The following is a 24,976-nucleotide window of genomic DNA, read 5'->3' as shown; positions in this document are numbered from 1 at the left end:
TGGAAAATAATACATAACTAAGTGAAAAATTTACTTATGCTAAGGAGGCCAGAGCTTTAACCTCTCTATTTGGATGTCATAAACCTGATTTCTTTGTTAAAATGTTATCAGAATCTATTGAAATTACTGAAAATGGACAAAATAACGTTTTTTCTCTAAATCAGTGTCTGCTGTGAGAGATGAGATTTTCCATTTTTAATTTCAGCCTTTGATTTTGTGAAAAGAGAGAAACAGAAAAATAATTTTACAATATGCAGTTGCATGTCAGAACTCCATTTTAACGGTAAGTTGAAGTGATGTCAAATGATAGTGTCAAATGTCTATTGCATGCAAATGAAGAAACCAAAGCAATTATTAATAGATGACAATTTGACCCTAAATTCTATACTGAAACCCAAGAGATTTCATAAGTTTTTATAAGCATGTGGAGATCTTCTAGTTCTTTTAAAAAGTATTTTAATTCAAAGTATGATATAGAGATTCTGCAGCTAAAATACAGCCTAACTCCTTGTTACTTTCCTCCCTTCCACGTGTTCCACATGCAAATTTTTTTTGTTTCCTGCTGTGAAACAATCTGTTAAACTACATACAGAGTTCTTGTTCCAGCTAATCTAAATTCATCTTATTTATTCTGGATATGGAACAATTTAGAATGGAATATTTCCTTTAATCATAATAAATTTTAATACCACTTTCTTTCAGTCCAGTAGAGAGAAAAACATGTGTGATCAGAAGACATCTTTTCTTTACTGTTCTTGCTTCACTGCAAAGCTAATCTTGTGGGGAGAAAGAAAAGACATTACAAGTACTATATAACATTAAAATACATGAAAACAGTAGAATGTATGAAACAATGCATTAGGAACTGCAGTGAATATATATTTGGAAATAAATACAGTGGAACAAAATACATTATTGCAAGTACTGAGGGCGTCCAGTCTAGATCAAGATCTTAGACAATAATGATATATAAAGAAAAGAAAGTTCTTCATTCCTTAAGTGGGTATGCTTCCTATGCATTCAAATTTTTATTTCACTTGTAAAGGTTTCTGATGTGTTTCCAGATAAAAAAAATAAGACAGTAAAGAAATTTGGGTTAAATCTGAAGTTCAAATAATTGGATTTCATTAGCAAGAAAAATATTAGACTTTCAGTTATCTCAGAAATACAAAAACAATCACTTCAAATACATACAGATGCATAAATATTTTACCCTTTTCTTTTTGGGGAAAGAAGGTAAGGTTAGTTTGAGAGTAGTCACACAAATTTAGACATTTTTTATTATTTATGAGACAGAAGTTATTTTTGAAACAGTCTTTTATCTCATTATAAGCAATTATAACAACTCACCCCATAAGGCAAGATGGACTTCTTCCTGACATGGAATTTTACACACTGACAAAAATAGACACATTTTCACTGTCCATGCTCAACATTTTATAGCCATTTCTATGTACTTGAGTCTGTAAAAGAAAAAGGAGAACTATTTGCTGACTCAGTTCTAATCAAGTCTATTAGCTGACATCTTATCACTATAAAACGTTATCCAAAGTAATCATTTACTTTGCTGAATGTTCAAATAAAATTTTACTGAGTCTACAGAACTACTTTTCTCTTCTTTGGGAGGAAGAAATATAGAACATGCTGACATTTTAAGAAAAAATTAAAATCTTTTAACCCTTTTATCCCAGAATTTTACAGCCATAGTCTGCAGTGAGGGAAGAAGCACTGAGAGATAACTTTTGTAAAGTTGCATTCTCTTCTTTGCTATGGAATGAGAACTGAAAGTTAAATTTATCTAAGTTAACTAAGTTGACCTCTCCAGTTTTTTGTCTGGGGTTCTCTTCCATGCATAAAGAAAATTGTGTACTTCAGCCAAAACACATTCAGGGTAAACTGCTTTCAAGCAAACACCTTTGACTCTTCTGGCCATCCAGTAGCAAAGCCCCCACAGAAGTCATACTGTCAAAATACTGAATGTGCAATATCTACACAAACCTTACAGACCTTGGAATGTTATGCAGTTTATAACCGACTAAATTAACAGTAATTGATAAACTGTGTGGATTTGTGATTCAGAAGGATATGCAGGGTGGTAAACAATGACAAAAAGATGGAGTAGATAATCCTGATGAACGTATCTCAAAACTTTTTTTAATCCTTTTCTATCTTTATGTGGCTTTTTTTTTTCCCTATGGTATTTTTACCCCATGTGACAAATTATTTTGAGTTTTTATTTTGATGTTATCCTATTTATAAACTTTTATTTACAAATTCAAATATACAAGCTAAAAAATTATTCTGTTAAGACTCTCTGTACGTATACCACTCTCTTCTCTTTCATATATACAATTATCAGTAATAGGTGGCAAGCTCTTCTTCCATGGTGGAAGAATCTTGAAGAGTTAAACAAGACAATTTCTACTTATAGATTAAAAAAAAAGGACAGCATCTATGTTATTTATATATATTATCTCATAAGATTTGGAGGACTGAGCAGAATGCCTGGAACCCTTATACAGATATAATAGCTGAATATTCAACAGGGGGCCTACTAATCTAATATTCTGGGTAAAAAAGCAGTAAAAATTAGCCTGACAGCAATTATGTTTGAGAAAAATATGCCCTAATGTCCACTTTTCTCAGTCATCTTACTCTGTATTGGATATGGATTTCCAGAGAACCACATCCTTGACATTTATTTTGGAGTTTTACATGTAGGTCAGCTGTCTCTCCATGTCCCATCTGGAGACAGTGAGTAATAGTGATCTCTGTAGACTTCTTTTTATTTTAGGACTTACTGGTGAGATCTTGTGCTCATTTACTTTCAAAGACTATTGCACAATGAAGGGGGATGAATTGGTCACCTTCTGAAGTCTTTGAGGAACAGCTGCAAACAGAATGACACAGGAAAAGACCATTAGACAGTGTTGGGGAAAACCACTGTCTTTAGACATTAATATCCCACGGACAAACAGCAGATTCAATGGTCTGACAATTCGCATGGATGGGTAAAAGTAGGCAGGGCATCTATTACAAACTCCTTATATGTGTGAGTCTTAAGTAAGTGATAGTATTCATTCACCTATACCCATCCCTCCCTTACCACACCTTGGAAAAAATATAGCATCATGTAAATCTTTACACCATTTGTAGCAGCTCATAATTTCTCACATATAACGGTATTTCTGCCTGCTATGTATACATCTGAATCAGGAAATATAGGAAAAATGTTTTAGTAGTTATGGCAACTACTGTTAGAAAGCAAGGGTTGGATAACTTGCATGTGTTGTATCATAACAGATTTCAATGGATACCTAATCCTACACAAATTGCATTGCTGTTTAGCTGAGTAACAATTTAATGTTTTGCTTTCATTTCTTTAAATTGAGATGATATGTGATATAATTTTGTTTACTGAAAAGGAATCTTCAGATTTAGTGCAGAGTCACAAGAAAATACTGCTGCCATATAAATATAGTTAGTTCACTGGAGCATTGGAATTACCGTTTTAAGACATTGGTGGAAAAAATTCTTTGGTTCTATAAATTGTCGACATTAATATTTAAGAAATGTAGACATCAACTCATCAGAATCATAAAATCCTTGATTAAGAGGTCAGATCATCAAGTCAAACCACTCAGAAGGAAGGTTAAATATAACTGAATGTTATACTCGACTGTATTGAATCTGTCGTTTAAAATAATCCAGGAAATAAATTCTTCTTAATAATATTTTTATATCTATTAATAAGAGTAAGTTGAGCAGAAATTAAAATCTTTAATAGTCACTGGATTCCACAGCACATGGAGAACCCTGATTAACCCAGAGAGTCTGATCTATGCAGTTTTCTGTTATTAGCATATTCTGTCAGAAAGGACATTAAAAGTTCTAATTTCCTGTATTTCATCAAAGGAGGATAGAAGAAAAAAAAGTTAGGAATATTTACATTTATTTCTAAGTCTCTAATACTCTTACTGCTCTATGATAAAGTCACATTAGACAGGATTAATCTGAGCAGCTGTAGATTTATCCTAAAACTGATGTCTAACATAGGTCAGATGAATCATATCACTAAGTGATTAACTGTCTGCTGTAAAAAGGAAGCTTAGGATAACTACCTCATATGTGGAAAGCTACATTGTAAATTTTGAAAGTTAAGTAAAAGTAATCCTGTCTTGTGGCTTCAAAATACAGGACTCAAGAACTCAATTACTGGTTTCATAATTAGATTAAAAAGATAAGTGATTGTGCAGCCAATGTGAGTATGAACAAAGCCAAAATTTACTGAGCTCATATGAAGCAGAGGCTTCTGGCATTACTTTTTTTAAGAGTGATCATGAGGACTCCAGTTAATGCTGGCAGCCTTTTCAGCAATCAGTGAATTGATAATTCCCATGAGAAGACATAACTATGAGTAAGCTAATTTTCAGTCTACAGAGACTACATATAGGTTGATTTTTTTCTGCCTGAGTAGCCATTTGACAGGTTCTGAAATGGGAGCTGTGTACTGCTGAAGCTGAGAATAGTTGTCCCTGAGAAAACATGTAAGTGGCAGTAGGAATATGAGAAAATTGAAAATAAACTTTGTCATTGAGAAGCAAAAATACCCCAGTTAAACTACTCAAATACTCAAAAATAATGCTGAAAATACCATATATTTTGTAATTGCCTGATTTTACCAGGAGATGTGTAACCTACTGCGTATCAGAAATCATTCAACATCTATAGCTACGCTATGAATCTGTTGAATTTTATATCATTTAGTGGGATATGGCTGTTTTCTGTTTATTTGTCCTTATGAAGGTATAAATAGAAGCATTTCCAATAATCAAAAAAATAAAACCCACTAGACATCTGTGTGGGGCAGAACAAAAAGCAGAAAGTAAGCACTGTGTTCTGTGGTTCTTTGAAAATATGCCTTAAATGCATCCAACTGTACAAATTAGAGAGGCAGAGCATGAAAATTTTCATCACTGATGTTTTCTTTGGATTTAAAAATGGAAGGCACAGAGGCTTTATCTATCTTCAGTCATCATTCTTACACATTTCTCCCAAGTGAGATCTACTTCCATAAAAGTAAATTATCAGTATCTTTTTTCTCCTGGAGAGCTTTTGAAGGGGAAGAAACTTTGCACAAAATATTGTTTATCAAATTCTGGTAACGCCTTCTCTTTTGGTTAAGTACACTGCAGCTCCTAGTAAAATGAAAGTGAGTAGTCATATAACTTGCTGCATATTAGAAGGAGAATGAAGTGCTAAGCTTATTTACTCTTCATGTATAGACAAAAATACCTTAATTTAATATGCTCTTGATAAGTTTTAACTATAGCTCACTACATTATTTTAGTTGAAGTTGTGTTCAACTTGTACAAACAGACAGGCAGGGAACACATCTTTACGTCTGTCAACATTCCATATGCTCAGTCCACATTAAAATTACACTGAAAATAACCCTACAAAGAATTTTTATGAACACTCTATGCATATTTACTGTATTTCAAAAGAGAAAATTATATAGCTGAAGAATTGTTCCGGATCTTGACAACAATCAGTCTACTGATAGCTGTACTCTACATGCACAAAAGAGATTATGTGGTTTTAGCTTCATATATTTCAAACATTTAGAAAGCTAACCTGGAATAAATTTACACTTTGTAACATGATTTCTGCATTTTGTGTATGTTCATCCCTCACTGTGCATCCAACTGAAAATAGAAGGATCCTGTAATTTGGTTCTGTCCTTTACATTTATCCTGGCAAAAAAAGTCTTGCTCAAGATTATTTTGATTAAGATTATTTAATGATTGGAATTGGTTTCAGTACAGGTTGGGAAATAACAAGTATTTCTTTCATAAGAAGACAGAAAATAATCTCTTGGTAACTCCAGAATATATTTTATTGGCTGTTCAGCATTGAGGACCAGGAATAATAGCCTTCAACTCCTCATCCACATTTCTGATTATTAAATTTTAAACAGTCTGACAGTGTAAGACATAAAGAATTAATATAATTCTCTATCACTGCTGCAAAATCTCAGATTTTTCTTCCTCTGTTGTATTCATCCAAATTAGAAATGGAAAGATTTTTTTCTAGCGGGGAACGATGCTGCCCACTCTCAGATTTTGAATTATGTGATATCAAGTACTTCTGAAGGTGAATAAATGCTGCTCACTTTTGCCATCGCACTACTTTTCAAAACCAGCATGTTTTGCAGCCATGAATATCAAAACATTTATTAATCTGTGCTGTTATCTTAAGAGATTAATGAAGCTATTATTATCTTATTATTAAATGAGGTAGTTCATGCTTCCCACACCCTTTCAAACAAAACCTCATAGTGTAACCTGCACCCAGAAGTCTCTATTTGGAAACCATTATTTGGCAGATAAGTCTGGCATGTTACCAAACCAAATCAAGCTTCTCTTTTTCAGATAAGGTCTTTAAAAAGAAAGTGCAGGAGCCAATGGCCATAGAACAACACTACATTATAAGTTATGGAATATTTTGATTGAATGTAGAACATCAAATTGCGATGTGTAGATGACAAAGACTATATTTATGAACATCTTGCACATTAATAAGAAACCTGTGCACAGTAATCAATCATACATATTTAAGATTGCTAGTTCACCTCACAGATTTTGCATGTGTGAGCTGTCACTCACTCTTCAACCCATTCATTCGCACACTTCTTCTATAAGGAGTAGTATTTGAGCATATAGTATTGAGTATATACTGTATGTAAAATTATGTCAATACACCCAACACTATGTGTTATTAGTGATAAATAATTACATATCCAAACAGAAGAGTGGCTAACATGTCTCTATAAAGCAAGGGCAGAAGTTAGTTACTTTTTATACAGATCTGGAGTCAGTGATTTTGGCAGACAGATTTGATCACACTTTTTTTGTTTCTTAGAAGGAACTTGAGAAATTGCTTCTGTGTTTCTCTAATTGAATCTGATAAAAAGGACTTTAAGATAAAATAATATTACACTGGATTGGTATTTCACACATATGCAGTGACTTGCAGTTCATTCTTGAACCAGTAGTAAGGGATAGCAGTGTCTTCCCTTGACTAGTTGTGGCATCCTCTCTTAATTCCCCATAACTTATGTGACTCCCTGTCAGGTGGATTCTACAATATGTCTTAATAGAGACATCCACTGTGAGAACTCATTGTTCTTTTTATGGTACCCACTGTGGTGTTGGTACAGTTTCTCCTTGCAAACTTTGCTTGTGGGTGTCTGCAGCTGTGTGCAGCTGTCTCCTTCCTTACCAGTTCTGTCTACATGGAGGCATTAGACATCTCACAGGCTTTCTCCATAGAAAGACTAGTTTTAACTCTGGGTCAAGTAGCCACCATAATGGAAGAGATGTAGAGCACTTCCCTGCAATGTGAACCTACATGCAGGGTGTAAGGCCTTCCCCACACATCCTCTCTTGCAAACTGCCATGCCAAGCCCTGGCTGGTGTACCACACTGTTTGCCCACTCTGCTGGTAGTGCTCCTGGGTCTGGCACTCCTTTGGGACATTTAAATGTGCTGCACTTGTTCACAAAGAGTTGCTGGCTTGTGGTGGGGTCTCCACCTTTGGTCATGTTTCCCTGGCTTCCCCTGCTCTGTAACCCTCAATCTTGCACTAAACCACAGAATTTAGCACAGCCACTGCTGCATGCCCTGCTGTGAGAGCCTGGAAGGATTGCTGGGTCTGTACATTGTTTTTTGTATGTGTGGTAGAAGGGACAGGTCAGGCCTTGCTCTGGTGAGGCAAAGCTCTGTTCTGCCCACCCCGTTCCCGGCCTGTATCCCACCCTGCAGTGGCTGCAGATCCCTGGCACAGTGAGGGCAATGCTCCACACCTTCCACTGGAGACCCTAACCCAGCTCCTGAGCAGCCACCAGACAGGAAGTCCCACCTGGGGGAACAGTCAGCTAGCTCAAGGAGTATTTAAAGCAAAACATGAGGCAAGCACCTCCTGTCTTAAACCTACCTCCTGTTGGGATTTCTATCAGCTGAACACCAGACCCTACCTCCTCTTGGAATCTCTTTCCGTGAGCAGTGCTGGAATCAGGAGTGATAGTTATGTTTGTTACTTTCTATATGTTTTCTGTCTTTCTCCTTCTTATTCTGTCCTCTTGGAATTTTTGAATAATTTAAAATCAAATGAGCTTAGAGTTTTCTAAGTTGAATGGGACACATTAGTGCATTTTATGTTGACTGACCACTTCTCTAAGCCTTTTACCAAAGTTCTCTGATTTTCTAAACTTGTCAGTAAAGTTATTTTTGTTGTTTTGACCTCTTGAGAATGTCTTGTGTCTCCTGTGCATCTAACTCAGAGTATACCAACAACCATAAGACCTAAAAAGTCTCATTGAATGCTTTGTTTGGGGCCTTACACTTGACAATTTAAGGATGCAATACCAAATTGGTACAAACTACTGCACACAATTATGATCAGGTTATTTCTTGAGAAACAACTGTAAAAGAGCAATTTCAGCATGGTTTAATGGCCTGCTATATTGCCATGTATAAATATATCTTGTTTCCCCAAATAAAGTATGATAATTTATTCATAAATGGCTTTGGGTGAGCTGGTTCCTGAGCACACCCCTTCTATCTTAATTTTACCTATCAGCTATGTAATGTATCCAACAGATTGAAGAAATGATGGAGACTCCTGGAAAACTAAGCTAAGAACATGTGACTCACATAATCATTGTCCAGTCAATTGCCTTCATCATTGTCTATCCCCTTGCATTGTCTTTTTGTTTTTTCCTTTTCTTTCTATTGTGAGTTCTAACTCCCCTGATGTGTTAGATCATGAGGGTTTAGAGAACTAGCTGCAGAAAGATTATGCCATCGAAGTTTTTTAATGAATTACAGCTAGAATTTGTCTCCATTGTTAGGCCCAACAGACTTAATAGCCACATGAGACAGTGCTCACATGAAGCAGAAGGAAAGTTCTAGCAGTAAGGAAACTTATGTCTTATGTTCACTTCCAAAGTCAAGACATTTAAGAGTGTATTTTCAAGACATTTTGTTTCAGAGGGCCATTGGTAAAATTTTGCAATCTGAAACAATTTAAGGTGTTGTCCCCATCATGTATCTTACCACATTCAAACTACCCAGCTTCAGTTATGGTAAGTTTAGAAGACTATTTACAGTGAAGGGGAGCAAGTTCATAAGAAAGTCAGGTAACCCTACCTTAGAAAACCCTTCTAGATTTCTCCTGTCTGAAGGCATTTTGTTGGACTGATTATTAAATTAGTATTTCCAGAGAAGTTCAAGACATGTAAATAAGGATAGAATGTGATAAGCCAAGCATTAAAATATCAGGGTGGAAAAATTTGAGACCTGTTTCTTAAAATCTAGGTTATAGTATCCTGTGATTATCCAATGTGTATAATCTAGAATGAACTTTTTTTGCCTTTGTCAAAATTCCCAGGTTAATAGCATTATTTAAGTGCAAAGTGCAATTGCAGCAGTAAGCGGAAGAGAGAGAAATAGAAAAAGTAGCTAAAGGTTAACCAATAATAGTGAGAAATATGTATACATTTCATTAAAAGGTAATTACATTTAAAGGGGAGAACTTTAGGATATTTAATTAGTTCTGCAACAGAAACAATTATAATGAAAAAATACGTGTAGGAACAACAAAAATTAATCTTTTCCCAAATGTATTTAATGACACACAAAAGAAAGGGAATACAGAAAATAATTACTACAGATGAGTTAAAGCTGACTGCTTCTTTTTTTTAAAATAATTGTTCACATTTAGAAAAGGTTGACCATAACAATGGCAATAGAACTATTACTGCACTCTGTACAAGACCATAGCTGAGAAGCCCTCAAAGGGTATGTGCAAGTACTAAGAGATATTTTTAAAGGCACAAAGTTAACCTCCACATTTTAAAACACAAATGTAAATAAATTCCTAAAGTGGACTGGCACAGAGATAAATGCATGTGGTTGAATAGAAATTTCTAGCTTTATGATTTTCAGAGCTTTGTGATCTTCATCTATTCTTTCTTGTACAGAAAAGAGAATAAGGATTGCAAAGCATTGAAAGACTCCTCTTCCCTTTCCAAGAAGTAGCCCTGAAGAGTATTTTTAGTTCCTCTGTGCTTTACACATTTGCCTGTCCAAGCAACTTGTGTATTTCTGTTAGCATGGAATTTAAGTTATAAGAGCAATCTAAGGATGAAACTCAAGTTTGCCCTACATCTATAACTGTTGTTTGGCTGGGTATAAAAGGTATTCTTGTAGGCACAGTGGTCTTAGAAACTCTGGCTAGTCTCTGCATAAATGAGACAATGAACTGATTTGAAACAGCAGGCTGACTTGAAACACGGTGATTCACCAAACTCCTAGCCCTGGTCAAACAATGCATTTGATTAACTGCTTCAGAAAGTGGGAGGTTTGGACAGTCACAGACATTCCCTAGGCTATGCACAGATTAGTTGGTAGAGCTATTTGTGCACTTAATTGTGTTGGTCCTCCTGGGTGGGTAATCTGGCAGTGTCAGAGACTTGATGTAGAATTGACCAAGAGATGTATAAATAATATAACTGTTTCTGCTTACGCAGGTCTGGTCACATAGCAGTCCATTGCGTATACCAAAGACAGACAACAGATGTTTTGTACACAGATTAAGATATTACAAGAAGGATCATGCATTTTCTGAAGTAGTCATATAGGGCCATCAGAATCTTGATTCTAAAATTCATTGGACAAGTTTTAAAGTCTCAGATAATCCAGATGAAGATACTGTTGAAAGGGCCCTTACAACAGGCTCCTATCACCATCCAAATAGCAACCAGCTACTCACTTCAGTGGATTTGACTCTTCACAAGAATTTTTCTCTATTCAAAGGTGCCAAAAAATCAGACTTTTTTAAACTAGTCCTGTCTGTGAATAGCACTGCAGGACCTTAAATGGAATATTCTGTTCTTGCTGAATGCTATTTCCATCATTGAGACAATGGAAGAAAAAAATAAAAATAAAAAAAATTGTATATAACACTACAGCAAACAAAACACTCAGGATATCAATTTCAGCCCTGATAGCCTCGAGTTAAGAGTGGAAATCAGCACAAGCACAAGAAAAAATGATTTATGACTCTCTTGAAAAGATCAAGTGCAATCAAGAAAGGTTTATTCAAACTGCATTGTTCTAGTTACAAACTTCTTTAATTCCTCAAGTCCTCTCTTTCTATAAAACTTACAGAACAAGCTGAAGCATTGAGTTTAGTAGATTGATGATAGGTAGATAGACAGGTGGATTAATTATTTATGTTGCTGAATAGAGGTCAGATATCTACTTACATCTTTAGGATCTGGCTGCATATTTAATATTCTTATTAGAAAGATGGCTGGAATGCCTGATGTTAATGTTCCCAATTGTTGATAGATTATGGTCTCTAGAAGGTCCCCAATGTCTCTTCTACCTGAATTATTTATAGCCCACTAATTATTTAGACCCTGCTTATTTTAAAGAACAGGAATTATCTACACACTAATTAAAACTGTCAGAAAGTTTTAATACTATTTAAGAATACAAAACAATGTCAGTGGTGAGATTGAATACACAGTAGGAATCTGTCTTTTCTTGGTACTAGAGTGTCCTAAGCTTCAAATGCAAATATTCTTTTAGAAATTTGGGGTGGAATTCTTTTGACCAAATGTAAATATCTATATGACAGATAGTTTGGCCTACCAATCTTGACACCTTTCGTCACAATAAATGGAGACAAATTAGTACTCATAAGACATGATAAATTTTGAATCAGAAATCTAAAACTGACTGGAGAATGGCACTGCCTTAACATGATAATTTCTTCCTTTATGACAAAGGAAGTGTAGGTTGGCAACTCACATACGGCCCCCTGCCTTCTGAAGTTATGTTGACTGCTGTCTACAGGGTCCTGCAGGGTCTTTTTTTTGTACATACTCTGATTGCAGGATCAGATCCATTATTTTCTTTATTTGAAATGAGCTTCTTTATTTTTATTTTTTTTTTTGTTTTTTTTTTTTTTTTTTAAGGAAATATAAAACGACCAGAGCTTATTTATTTGAAAATATTCTTTTTTGAAAGGAATCATATTATTGACGGTCCATGTGACCACATGTAATACTGAATGCAATTTTGCATCATTTTCTACTACTGTGTCAATATCAATATCACTTAATTAGATTATCTCTGCAAATGAGCTAAAAGCAGGAATCTTGAAAGGTGTATTGTAGGTTTGAAACTGTTCCAACTGAAAATAATGGTGTATTTCTCACTGAATCTTGTAGGTACAAAACTAGGACAAATCCTGAGGGACCTACAAATCTTTCACTGAGTTAAATACAGGTTAGATATACAAGATAAAATTTGGTCCTATAAGGATGAACATAGAAATGTTTATCTTTCAGAGAGTTTGCAGTTTAGAGCAAACTAATGCCAACCAAAATGGCTGACGTGTGCACACATTTTCAAGAACAGTGTTTACCAGGCCTAGGCACTGGATGGAAATCCTAATTGCTATGCTCAAAGAACAGATGAGCATGGAAGACAGCTTTTCAGAAAGTAAGACAATCTAGACTTTGGAAGGATTTAGTTATATCGGCTTGAAACTCACAATTGTAAAGCATTTTCTGAAATTCAGCAGATATGACTTGTGGTTTTATGGTTAAATAGGATTGAGTGGGATTTTTTTTCAAATTACAGTGGTTAGGAAAGACAAAAATAATGCTGAAAATACCATAACTTTTGTATTTTCCTTATTTTTACCAGCAGATGTATAAGATACTAAGGTTAAGAAACGATTCAACATCTATATCTGAGCTAGGAATCTGTTGAGTTTTATGTCACCAAATGAGATATGGCTGGTTTCTGTTTATTTGTCCTTATGAAGGTACAAACAGAAGTCTGTCCAATAATCAAAACAACAAAGCCACCTGACATATGGGTGGGGCAGCAGGAGAACAAAAAGCACAAAGTAAGCACTGAGGTAAACATGCTGTCAGTTGTAGCAGAATACAGGAATGCCAAGGACTTGCTGCTGATAAATTGGCTATGCTGATAAATCACTTACCAGCTCAATCATCCCTACAGCAGAAGTGCTAGAAGGCTCCTTCACAGGCTTGTGGCTGCCATAACTATTCACAGGAAAGCTCAGAATCTGGAAGATCTATGACTTATGTAGTAGGCAGACTGCATGAAACCATATGCTTCTGAGGCCTTGTTAACTAGCATATGTAGGAGCTGTCCTATATTAGCTTCATGCTCAAAAATATTAATATATTATTTGCTAGTACACACAAATAATAATCAGAGCTTTCCCAATAATTGTATTGTAACATATATTGCAATATAATGATAAATAAATGGATAATTTTGCTTATAAGCAGAAGTGAATCAATGTGCTGCCATTAAATATGTTCAGATAATACATCTTTATCTTGCACTGACCTCATTCATGATGCTAATATTTAGTTGAAACTGTTTACAAAAAAGAAAAAGAAAAATTAAAAAGAAGGTACTTGGGAAAAAGAGGAGAAAAGGATAACTATGAAAATATACAATCTCTTGGGGAAAAAAGTGTAGGGTATGGAGGCAGTACATTACAATTCTTCAACAATAGCAAAAAGGCATTCTGATTTGTTTCTATGAAAAAAAATATTTTTAAAAAATTCCAATGATGTTGAAGCCTATTTAACTTATTTAGTCATAGATATCTCTAAAAAGGACAGTTGGTACACAACGTTTTTAAAAAGATCTTTCCAATTCTTATTGCAGGACCCACACTGTCTCCTCTAGTATCTGTCTTTAAAATATTCTACAAAATCGTCCTAAGTTGGACATAACTATCCAAATCTACCACTTTCAAAAGTTGAAGAAATATCATTGATTTATAGCACCGATAATGGCCTTAAGATATTGATTATCATATAGGCCAGATAGCCCAAGCAATAATCTGCCTGGCACACATCTCTAGATGAAATTCAGCTGAATTACTCTCACAGGATACGCTCTACATAGCAACATGAATTTAAAACTGGAAGAAGGACCAAATTTTATCCAAAATAAGTGCAACAATATGTAATTAAGAACACATTGATCTTGCTCCGCCTAAGCTTCACAACCAGCTCAAACCCCCATGGCCACAATAATATAGTTCCAGGTCCAAGTTAACAAAACCTGCTGAGAATTAACTTTGTTTATTTGACATCTGTGTTATGCTGGGAAGGTCAGAGATTGCAGACATGTTTTTAAAATATACTATGTAAACCTACCCTCTGCAATAAAACACTGAAAGACAGTCAGGCAACTACAAATTTGCACCAAAATTAGGGTTAAGTTTTACTGTGTACAACTGCCAAAGTTGCATTGTTTACAGATATTGATCATTTCTAACTGGTTCTCATACCTCAGCACAAATTATTTCTATGTACAGTTTAGCTGTCACAATTCAAATGTGTTCCTTTGTTCTGTGCTCATAAAACTGTATTTTTCCTCACAGTAAAATATGCAGAGAAGGAAATACAAAACTAACATCTAGCAATATGCCAGTACAACATTAAAACCAGCTTTTTTTAAATGGAATGTTACATAGGGCATCATTCTATCACTATTTTGTCAGCAAGATGGCTGCTGCAAGTAGGAATCTCAGATATCCCAATTATAAAGTAAAATTTTATTTTCAAGTACGTTTTATTCACACTGAGGAGCACTTTCTGAGTTTCAAACTGCTGGCTGAGCAAAACAGATACAAGTTACTTTTAACTATTTATTTGTAAATCTCCTCTGAGTATTAAACGTACTCATAAAGATATGTCCATAAAAGAGAATGAGTACAAATTTTATCCTGACATTTGATTTAAGCTGTGTTGGAAAACTTTTTTGACAGATATAGTTTTTCCCCCGAGTATTGAAATAGAGCAGATTGGCACAAAGATTTGTACTTAAAGAGAAGACCTGATTTTATAGTGAAATATGAATATGAATAACACTCTTAATCTCTGCAGATTTCTCTACCTTTCAGTAATATGCCACTGTGTAATGTCATTAGCAAAACAAAAGAATGAGTACCATACTTCCTTAAAAGGACACTATTAAGTTATTTTTGCTCCAAGTCTGACCTGTATTAGTATAAGCTCTTGGCAAATGTCCCCTGGGAAGAATAAAGGAAATCATTAATCTGTTACTTGTTTAAATTACTGCCCTGGATCAACAGAAGGAGTAAAATTAAAGTTAAAACATTCCAGGTGATATGATAGCTATATAAAAACACAGAAGGAAAATTTTTCATAATACAGAAAATTCATATCTTAATTAAGACACTACAGTGTGTATACTGCTTTTGAGTCATCATTTCTGGTCTGCAAAAATTCAGAGGAAAAATCAGTACAGACTAGTGTTATTATGATTCCAATTAAATGTGGTCATTTGGAAAGTAGTTTTTAGAACTGTTTTTCATCTGTACTGCACTCATTAATAACATTAGGTCAGTACAAAATGGAACAATATAAATACATTTTAATACAAATTTTCAGTAAATGTATAATTATTAATTACTATAATAATTAATAATATAAATATCAATTTAACATTTTTTTACTGATGAGCTTATTTTCTCCAAATAACTTATTGGTCAGAAAGATATGGAAATTCTTCACAACGGGGTGAAGAAAAGGTATGCACATTTCCAGGTAAACATAACATGATGTTTGCTTAATGACAAATTAATAAGCTTTGTTCATCTTGGACGCTGCAGGTGTTTCTTACATATTCATTTCAGTGAGCTACATTTTTTTCTGAGACTTCTATAGCTTGTTTTGGTGATGCAAAGGAACTCTATGAATACTATGCAGATAGAAAATCTGATTGCTCAGATCTGTTTCTGACACAGAAATGATATCTTCATGAGAATACAGTCTGTATGAATATATGTGCATTTTTGCTTGACAAAACCTGTATTACAATTCATAGAATACAGTTGTATAGTGTATAGTGTTATCTTTGCTGGTATATGGTGTTCTTTTACAGAATAAAACTCACACCTATAAGGAAAGGACTGATTTTTAATCAATTCATGAAAACAAGCCCTCATCATCATTTTTTCAAAGAGATCACTGGAAATAATCCTAAAACTGTTCTGAAATAGATGAAGATAGAAAGAAATAGATGAAGAGAGGAAAGAAATAAATGTACAAGTTATTTTAAAATAGAGGATGAGAGAGAGGAAAAAAAGCACCACATCTGTGCAGAAGGTTGTGATTTCATACTTGCCATGAATAGCAAAGAGCTCAACAGTTCGAAAGCAGTATGGGTAGGGATGTGCTTCACATCAAGTGAGTTTAACTACCAAGGTTATAACAGCTTTTAGGAACATCATAGCTTGTAGGCTGAATCACATGTTGGCAGTGCACATTTCTCTCTCTAATTGTACTGAGAGCTGTAGGAGACAAAACCTTTAAAAGAGAGAGATGAATTCTGACCAGTGTAGAGCACTGGACACCTCTTGTAGATCTTAAAAAATTGTTTACTCTTAACACATTAATTCCAGGGGAACAGTTTAACAGAGCAAAACAAACCCTTCCGCAGCAGTTCGGTCAGAAATTGTTGTGCTAGGCTCTCCTGCTCATCTGAAATTATTAATTCCAAACTATCCAACCATAACTAATCAGAGACAGGTTATGATCAGAAAAAAATTTATTAATGTAATTTCCGCTTATTTTTTATTACTAGTCTTGATATGTTCAGAGAGAAAGTACAGTCTTTTCAGAATAAATAGAATAGGATTGGAACTTATTTTCAGAAAAATCTAAAAGACCAAGTTTCTGCATTTGTGTTTTGGCAAGTTAAAAGCTATGAACAGTATTTTTGACATTTTTTTCTTGGTGCATAAATATGAAATGTTAGTTGTTCTAATGATTACAATTTCAAGCCATTACATTTGAAAGGGTCAGTGTTTGAAAAGTTGATATTTGTAGCAGCACTGGGTGCTCACTTGTGGTTACTTTTTCTGAAATACCTTGAGCATACCTTTTGTCATAACAGCCTTTTATAAATGCATTTTATGACCAAATATCTTTTATCTATTTTTTCTATAGGTACATTTTCCTATCACCACACAGTTTTCTTTTCTTTTTAGTTGATCAATTGCTCTCTTTACTATCTTACTGAAAGAAGTAGATCTTTCTTGTAAAATTTCCAGGACATTTACTGGAATGTGTTTCACACAGATGTACATTCCCTGTTTTAGGGAATTTAGGTAATGTCACTTCAGTGACATTATTATTAGCAGTTGATAATTAGGTTCTTTCATAGTCAATCTTCACCTCTAAGAAAGTTCTATCATATTTAATATATATATGTAATATAATATAAATATGGTATATGTTTCACTTTAAAAAACCCAAACCTCTTTGTTCTCATAAACCTCTATTTTGAAACCTTTAATCTGGTGAATTTTCTCTTATTCATAGTTATTGTTTCAAATTCAATAAGATTATTTAAATTATTAGTTATCAGATAAATACAAAGTAAATAGAATGTGGCAAATTTCAAGCACAATTTATTTAATCTTGTATGACATGTTTAAATTGTCCTTATCACAGTAATGTTCTACTATTCATGGTATCATTGAGGCAGAAACATGTCAGAGATTTTAGCTTGTAGTATGTTCCTATAAAAGACCTTGCAAAAGCACATATCTTCTGGAGAAGTTAGTAAAAAATGAGATTTTTGTGTATTTCTAGCAAATATCCTTCAGTTTAAAAGGCATAGAAGGAATTACTTGTGTGATGATGAGTAGTAAATGATTTCTCTTGAAAATGAGACTTCCCTTTCTGTTAGGAGCAAGGGGGAGAAGATAGAGATCACTAGACCAGGTGACTTCACGGTAAACATATAATATGTGTTGGGAAAACAACAAGATAACTGACCAGGCCAACAAATGTATCTTCATCTGGAAAGATAGGTCTGCTCTCACAACTTCAGAGTCTAGCCAATCACAGAACTGCATGGTTGAGATTGGAAGGGAGCTCTGCTGGTAATCATCCGGTGCAACCCCTGCTCATGCAGGACTCCTACAGCCAGTTTCCCAGGACCATGTCTACACTGCTTTTCAGTATCTCCAAGGAGAAAGATTCCACTACCTCTCTAGGCAACCTGTGCTAGTCAATCACCCTCAAAGTGAACAAGTGTTTCCTGGTGCTCAGATAGAACCTCCTGAAGAACTTTTTTCCACTTATGTTCCAACATCTCTTCAGAAACTAAATTAATGAGTAAGTTCTTTCCCTGCCCATTTCCCATTTCTACACCCCCCCCCATCAACTTCAATGTACTCTCCCAATCATGTCCAGAAGTCCAGACTAGTCAGTCTTCCAGGTATGATATCACTACGGATTGGCTGAAGGAAGGATTCACCTCCCTGGACCTGCTGGTAATGCTTCTCATAATGCAGCTCACACTACCATCAGGCTTGGCTGCCAGAACACCCTGCTGGCTCAGGTTCAGCTTGAGCAACAGGTCATTTTCTGCCAAGCTGCTTTCCAGCTGTGTGGCACTCAGCATATACTGGTGCCAGTGCTTGCTCCTTCCCATGTGGCAGGGCTTTGCACTTCTCATTGTTGACCTTTGTGAAGTTCCTGCCAGCCTCTGGAGGTCCCTCTGGATGGCAGCATCACACTCTGGTACACTCACCCACTACTTCCAGGTTTGTGTCATCGGCAAACTTGCGGAGAGTACACTCTGTCCCAGTTTATTAGGACATATCCAGAAAAAGAACAGCAGAGTGGGGGGGTCTGAATCTAACCTACCCTTTTAAATTCTAATGATAAAGAGACTCAGCAAGTGCAAGATAGCACAGAAGAAAGAAAATCCAACTATCAGCAGAAAGCCAGCTGAACTGTTGGTGGTAAAGCATCACTTAATCAAATAAGTTATTTCAAAAAATTAAGCAGACCAGAACAGAAGCTTAAAAGCTAACACTGACAAAGCACCAATCAACGTTATCAGCAAATATTAAATTGCTTTCCAAAACAAATTCCACTTAGAAGTTCACTTCACACGAAAGGTCTACCTCACCATAACATAGCAAGACAGATGTATCCATCAGCAAAAATGCTGAACCCCAGGACAGCGATTTCAAGAGCAAGACATTTTATTTGGATAAAACTCCTGTCATAGCATTTGTGCTAAAGATTGTATTCAAAGTCAAACCATTTGGTACTAACAATGGCATTTTTTAATAATAAAAGAGCAGTCTTAAAGAAGAGAACTTTCCTAAATACATGAGATGTGCAGATGCAAAAAATAACCAGTTTACTGTTTAACTTTCAGTGTGCTGTTCATTTATTAATTATTTTGATTATTATTTACTTAGGTAGATTTTCCACAATTGGTTGCTCAGAAATATAAGGGAAAGTATTTCCCCTATACCGAGTAGTTTAAATCTGTCTGAAGCAGATTAAACTATTCTTATTCTGTTCCCGATAGATTACTTTCTTACCTTTCTAACCTCCAAATAGGTTTCCCTAGACAAATTCTGATTTCATGTAAAGATTGCTAAATGCAGATTTGATGTAATAAACTTTATATAAAATGATAAACTTTTAATCATATTATTATTTACATCTACTTAGCTTATTTTTTTTTGCTTCTGATTTTATTTTCACTCTTTTCTGCAGTGAAACTGTGAAAAGAATAGTTATATTTTAGTCAAATATTGAATGCTGAGGAAGATTAGTCATCTGGGCTAGAGGAAAAAAAGAATAATTTCCTTTTGATTACTTGTTCAGCAAGTTGCAAGCTACCAAGGAACTAATAATACGGTGACATAGCATAGCTAAGAGGGTGCCTCATCAAGCAACAGCTAGTTCAATAGAGGCAGAATAAACTGTAGTGAGAAATAAAAAGCATCTATAACGATCATATAAATCCTTTCTCGTTTCATCACAGTGACTTCATTTGTAGTTAGCTTGATTCCTATTTTAGAATTATTTTTTCTTTCAAATAATTGAAACTCTCCAATTATGTTCTTTAAAGCAGTAGATCATCTATGAAAGAAACACCTGCAATGGGAAGTTTAGATTTTTGGTGAGGGTTTCCTTGTTTTTATGTTTGGGTTTTTTTTGTAAGAGTTTGTATTTTGTGATTTTTTTTTTCTGGTTGATTGTTTTTTGGTTTTTTGGGCATTTTTTTGTTTTGGTTTGGTTCGGGTTTTGTTGTTGTTGGTTGATTTTTCTTGTTTTTTGTTTGGTTTTGGTTTTTTTGTCTTTTCAAGAATAGGAGTAATGATTTCCCAATTAAGAAATAAACTTCTTTATATATTTTATGCTGAGTAGCTTATATCAAATAAGGTGAGCCACTGTGGTCTGATGCAAATCACAGCTAGGAGTGAGATTATGTCTTCATTTAGGTCACCTGGCTTTTGTGTACGTAAAGCACTTAAGAGCCCATGCAGAATGAATACAGCATGAAATTGTCAACACAAATTGTGAAAAAAACCACAGTGTTCATGAACTTTATTTGATATAGCTTCAGAATATTATTTTCATGATTCTTCCAGAAAATCTAAGAAAACATATTCAGAGTAAATAGTTAAGGTAGAAGTCCAGTTAATTATATACATAAAAATATATATACAATTATGAATACATATATATAACTATGACTATATATATATAATGAATCTGAAGTAATGGAGACGAAAGAAAAATTTCAGTACAAAACAGATTTTTATGCATATCATATGTTATAAATGAACTTTATATAAGCTATACTAGGGATTGCTATTCAGAGAGGATTGTAGACCTCAAATCACCCTGTCAGAAAAACTAGCAAGAAAATGAGAAAAGATGACCTTGTAACAGGAAAATATACTACTGCCATTTAACCCAACTCATAAAGTAGATTGAGGCAGTTTGAAGACATGTAGAAGGGAATGCAAAGCAAAGGTCAGCATTTTGTGGCAAATGTAATAAAGACCGGGACTGGATTGAAGAAATTCATTGCACACAACACTTAAAAGCCTGTAAAGAGTGACTGATGGGTGTAGCAGAGGAAGGAGTGGCATTACAGAAAGAAGATCCTGACCTGATAACACCAAGGAAGAACACAAAGATCTAAAAAACAAGAACTTTGACTTTATCACATCTTATTTAACTGTATTTTCACTTCTTTTCACCTGTAGAGTAAATTTGCTAGGTTCTAAGAAGCAATATCCTTTACATGACTGGCTAGTCCATTTTTGGTGCCTACAAGTGTAAGAGTGCATTGGAATAAATACTTACCTTCAGTGCACCCACTGCCTTGTCTTATTATTTTGGGACTCAGCTGGTGGAAGGAAACTGGAAGTATTCCTTTTATCAGCCAGACTGACTGGGAAGTGATAGCAGCATCAGGAGTGGAAATCAAGCACGTGCACACACATACACTGGAGACACTGTAAATAAGTAGAAAAGAAGATTATGTTTTACTGATTTGGTGCTTAATGACATTCTAAAGTATTTGGATACTAAAAAGGCAACTTTAACTGATACTTCATTAAACAAAGTGGAGCTCAGTCTGCTTAAATTGTGTACAGACAAAATTGTAAATATGTATCTTTGAGGACAATCCAGCACACAGAAAAAAATACATTACTTCCTTTTCCTCAACACTTTAGTTTCTTTTTTGTTTTCATTTTTCAGTAATGGAAAACTGTTGAAGGCCACTCAAACTCCTTAAACAAGACATCTCTTAAGATTACAGAAAACTAGTGGGTGTGGTGAGTGCTTCCATTTACTTTCCTTACATCTTTGCTAATAATATCATAACGGTAAAGTAAAATTATTTCAGAGCTATCCAGAAAAAAAGAAGTATCTGCACATTCTAAATTCTACTTAGAGGCAAATCTAATCCTTTCTACATATCTGAAGGCTTTCCTATTCATGATAGTAAATGATCCAGTAAGGGGATCACAAACCAGCATGGATTGATAGCACTTCTTCTGAGATACAAAAGCATTTTTTATTAGAATATCGCTATCATGTCCCTTCGAGATGGATAAAAATAAAACCTAGACATCAAATTGCTGGCCTAGAACTAGGAAGAAGAAATAACCACCAAAGTTGAGACATTCTGACAAGATGCAGTGAGGTGCTTTATCACTCTTTGATGAACCTATGACTAACCTTTGATGAATCTCTCTAAACTGTAGCTCACCTTTCACAGATAATCATAGAGCATATTCCGACTTCCCCACAAGCTAGTGATTTTGGCACTAGAGGTAAAACATTCATGTATTCACTTCATCTTTAACTAAATGAAACGTAAGGGTTCCCAGTGTTCTCCTTTCCTAAATGACTGCTTTAGCTGTCAAACTATTATGTAAAAATGAAAACTGATTTATTTTTAATCTGTGACAGCTCACTTTAACAGGAACCTAGAATTATGGCAGAATATGTACTCCACTTTTGTCCATGTAAGGAGAAACACTGGTAACTGTTCCAACAGTTCCCAAGTTCATTACTGTAGTACCCCCTGAATTTAGAAATTCATGAACAGCCAATCCTGGAAATCACATCTAAAAACTAAGAAAATTTTGTGCTAACAGAATTTAACAGAAAAAAACTGTGCTAACAGTTTCACAGTTCAAAACAAATTGTATAAGATGATAAACAATTTATTCAGTTTTTCTATTAGAATAATAAGAAGGAAAAAAGTCCACTTAATTTGCAGCAAAAATGATATGCACAATACTTGTTTAGAACAGCTGAGAAACTAAACTGGTAACAGGAATTAGTGCTGCTGCAGGAGTATCTCAGGGATGAGGAACAGCATTTTGTGCTGTGGTAAACAAACTGATCTTCCAACAACAGCAGTAATAACTAACCTCAAAATCCCAACAGGAAGAACAAAATCCATTAGTCTAGACACAATTCACATTCCTCTCATTTGGCTCCATCTTCTTCTTTAGTTGCTGTAGCAGACAGCACCCAACACCTAATCTTTATAACAGAAAAAATCAGATTTGCCTGCTTGGTTGGAAGGTCTCGAATCAGCTCTGCTGAACAAATTAAGTTAAAAAACAGAGTTAAATACCAGATTCTACTTACACATGAAAGAAAACTTACAGCTTCAAAAGAAAGAAAATTTTATTTTAATTACTTATTTACTTGTAAGATCAGAACTGTAGACATTCCTACCACCAGGCCAGGAAAAAAAACTGTATCTGTTCCTAATTCAATGTACAAGATAGAATGAGAAACACACTGAGAACATTAATTACTGCCAAACTACTTTCCCTTACCCCAGCCCCTGCCCAGCTGTAACGAATTTCAGGAGTCACAGGTGAGTCAGTGAGAGAGGCCATAGGCAGCACAGCTCTAGTAATGGGTGGCCAGAGCAGAAACCTCAGACTCACTCCAGGCAAGTGTTAAAGTGGTAGGAACAGAAATGAAAAATGATGAAAAGATGTGTGAAATTTGCAGGTATAGTGCACATTAAGTGTATTAGATGTTTAAAGATATAATTAGTTTAGTGTTTATGCTTTACCATCTTGAAGGAAACAACTATTTAGGTTTTTTCCTTTGTTTTTGGTTGCTTTTATTTTTGGGGTGGGTGCTTTCTGTTTTGACAACCTGATTGTTAGATGGAGGGGAAGACAAAAATTGGGAAATATAGCACAAGAAGATTTTACTAATTTTTGTACATAAGTTAATGTATTTATATTAATGTATTTTTTTATCTCAAAGTTTTTTAGTTTTTAAATTATTATTCACCAATTATTCACCATATTGATGCTTTTAGTAGATAAAAGCGATAATGTATTCGTTATTTAAATGGTATTTTTAAATTTTCATTTCAAGTATGTCCAGTATAGTTGCATTATACAATAACTACTGGACTGTGCAGTTGTTTTAAATTTGAATATTAATTTATGGGAAGAGCAGCTGCAAACTAAAGGGTAGTTTCTTCTTCCCTCAGTACTAATCAATATCTGAAGTACTACAGTCATTGTTAAACTTTTGCAATGGATGATTATAATCTCACTGTTTGTGGCTGTTGTATGAGGAATGGTCCTTTTTCAGGCAGGTCTCATGTTATGAAGCTCTCTTGGAACAAGTGTCTCATGCTTCTTATCTCTAGAAAGTCTGTCTCTGTGTAAACACTTCTGTTAAGAGTTACATTCAGAGTGTACTCTCCTTGTTTTCTGTTGAATTAGAGGTAGGATAAAAAAGGGTCAGTGTGTGTGTTTATACAATTATATACATTATATTGTATATATTTTTTACAGCTTATTTCAAATGAGAAATGTGATAGGTTGAAGAAATGTGAATCTGGAGTAGCTGGGACTCCATCTGTTTCCGTGGCTATTGGTCTCTTTTACAGGAACATCCCAAACATAATGTACAAATGACCAATTGAAAGTTTTAAAGTGAAATTCAGGAATGGGGATAGCTTTCTGATCCATAAACACTGTAGCACAGTTACCTATTTGAGAGACACTGTTCTCACCAAATAGGGGAATATTCCAGGTTTGTCCAAACTTATGAGGACTCTAGATGCTTGTCATATTATTCTGCATTTAAAAGGGGGTGGGGGGGGTTTTACTTAGAAAATTAAATGTAATTAACAAAAAAGCCTCATGTTCTTGGTGAAATTATGACTGAATGCTAAGAAGGGATATTTAAACATATTCCATTTTTAGTGACAAAAGTCTTATTTTTGCAGTATTGCTCATGATCCACATACAAAATGTTCAGTGAGACATGCTCTATCTCTTTGAGCAAAACAATGACAAAAACTTCTATGCTTTACATAGATGCCATATATTTAGGGCAAAATGTGGGGATAAAAATTAAAAGTTAAATTTCCTATTCTTGAGTTCAGAATGCTAAATTATTCTACAGAGTAGAACTACAGAAAATTAGGAGATATTCTGAATTTTAACTATTTCTTGGCTTAGTTTTGAATTTTTTTGTTTGTTTGTT

The 24,976-nt window shown here is 34.6% G+C and overlaps 1 long non-coding RNA gene across 3 annotated transcripts; it reads right to left on the bottom strand.

Moving 5' to 3' along the window:
* Nucleotides 1–600: 600 nt before the first annotated feature.
* Nucleotides 601–23,304, bottom strand: LOC111926325 (uncharacterized). 3 transcript variants are annotated; one of them, XR_015284551.1, is made up of 5 exons: nt 23,159–23,304; nt 22,876–22,990; nt 21,293–21,444; nt 2,802–2,890; nt 601–1,463 (listed from the first exon to the last, which is right to left on the bottom strand). It is a non-coding gene; the product is annotated as an uncharacterized LOC111926325 (long non-coding RNA). The 3 variants fall into 3 exon arrangements; XR_002862858.2 differs by having other exon boundaries at nt 22,876–23,046; nt 23,159–23,280; XR_015284552.1 differs by having other exon boundaries at nt 23,151–23,222.
* Between the last annotated feature and the right edge of the window lie 1,672 nt (nt 23,305–24,976).

Source organism: Cyanistes caeruleus, chromosome 3 (assembly GCF_971803275.1).
Source record: "Cyanistes caeruleus chromosome 3, bCyaCae1.hap1.1, whole genome shotgun sequence".
NCBI classification, from domain to species: Eukaryota; Metazoa; Chordata; class Aves; order Passeriformes; family Paridae; genus Cyanistes; species Cyanistes caeruleus.
This window is presented reverse-complemented; position numbering and strand designations above follow the sequence as displayed.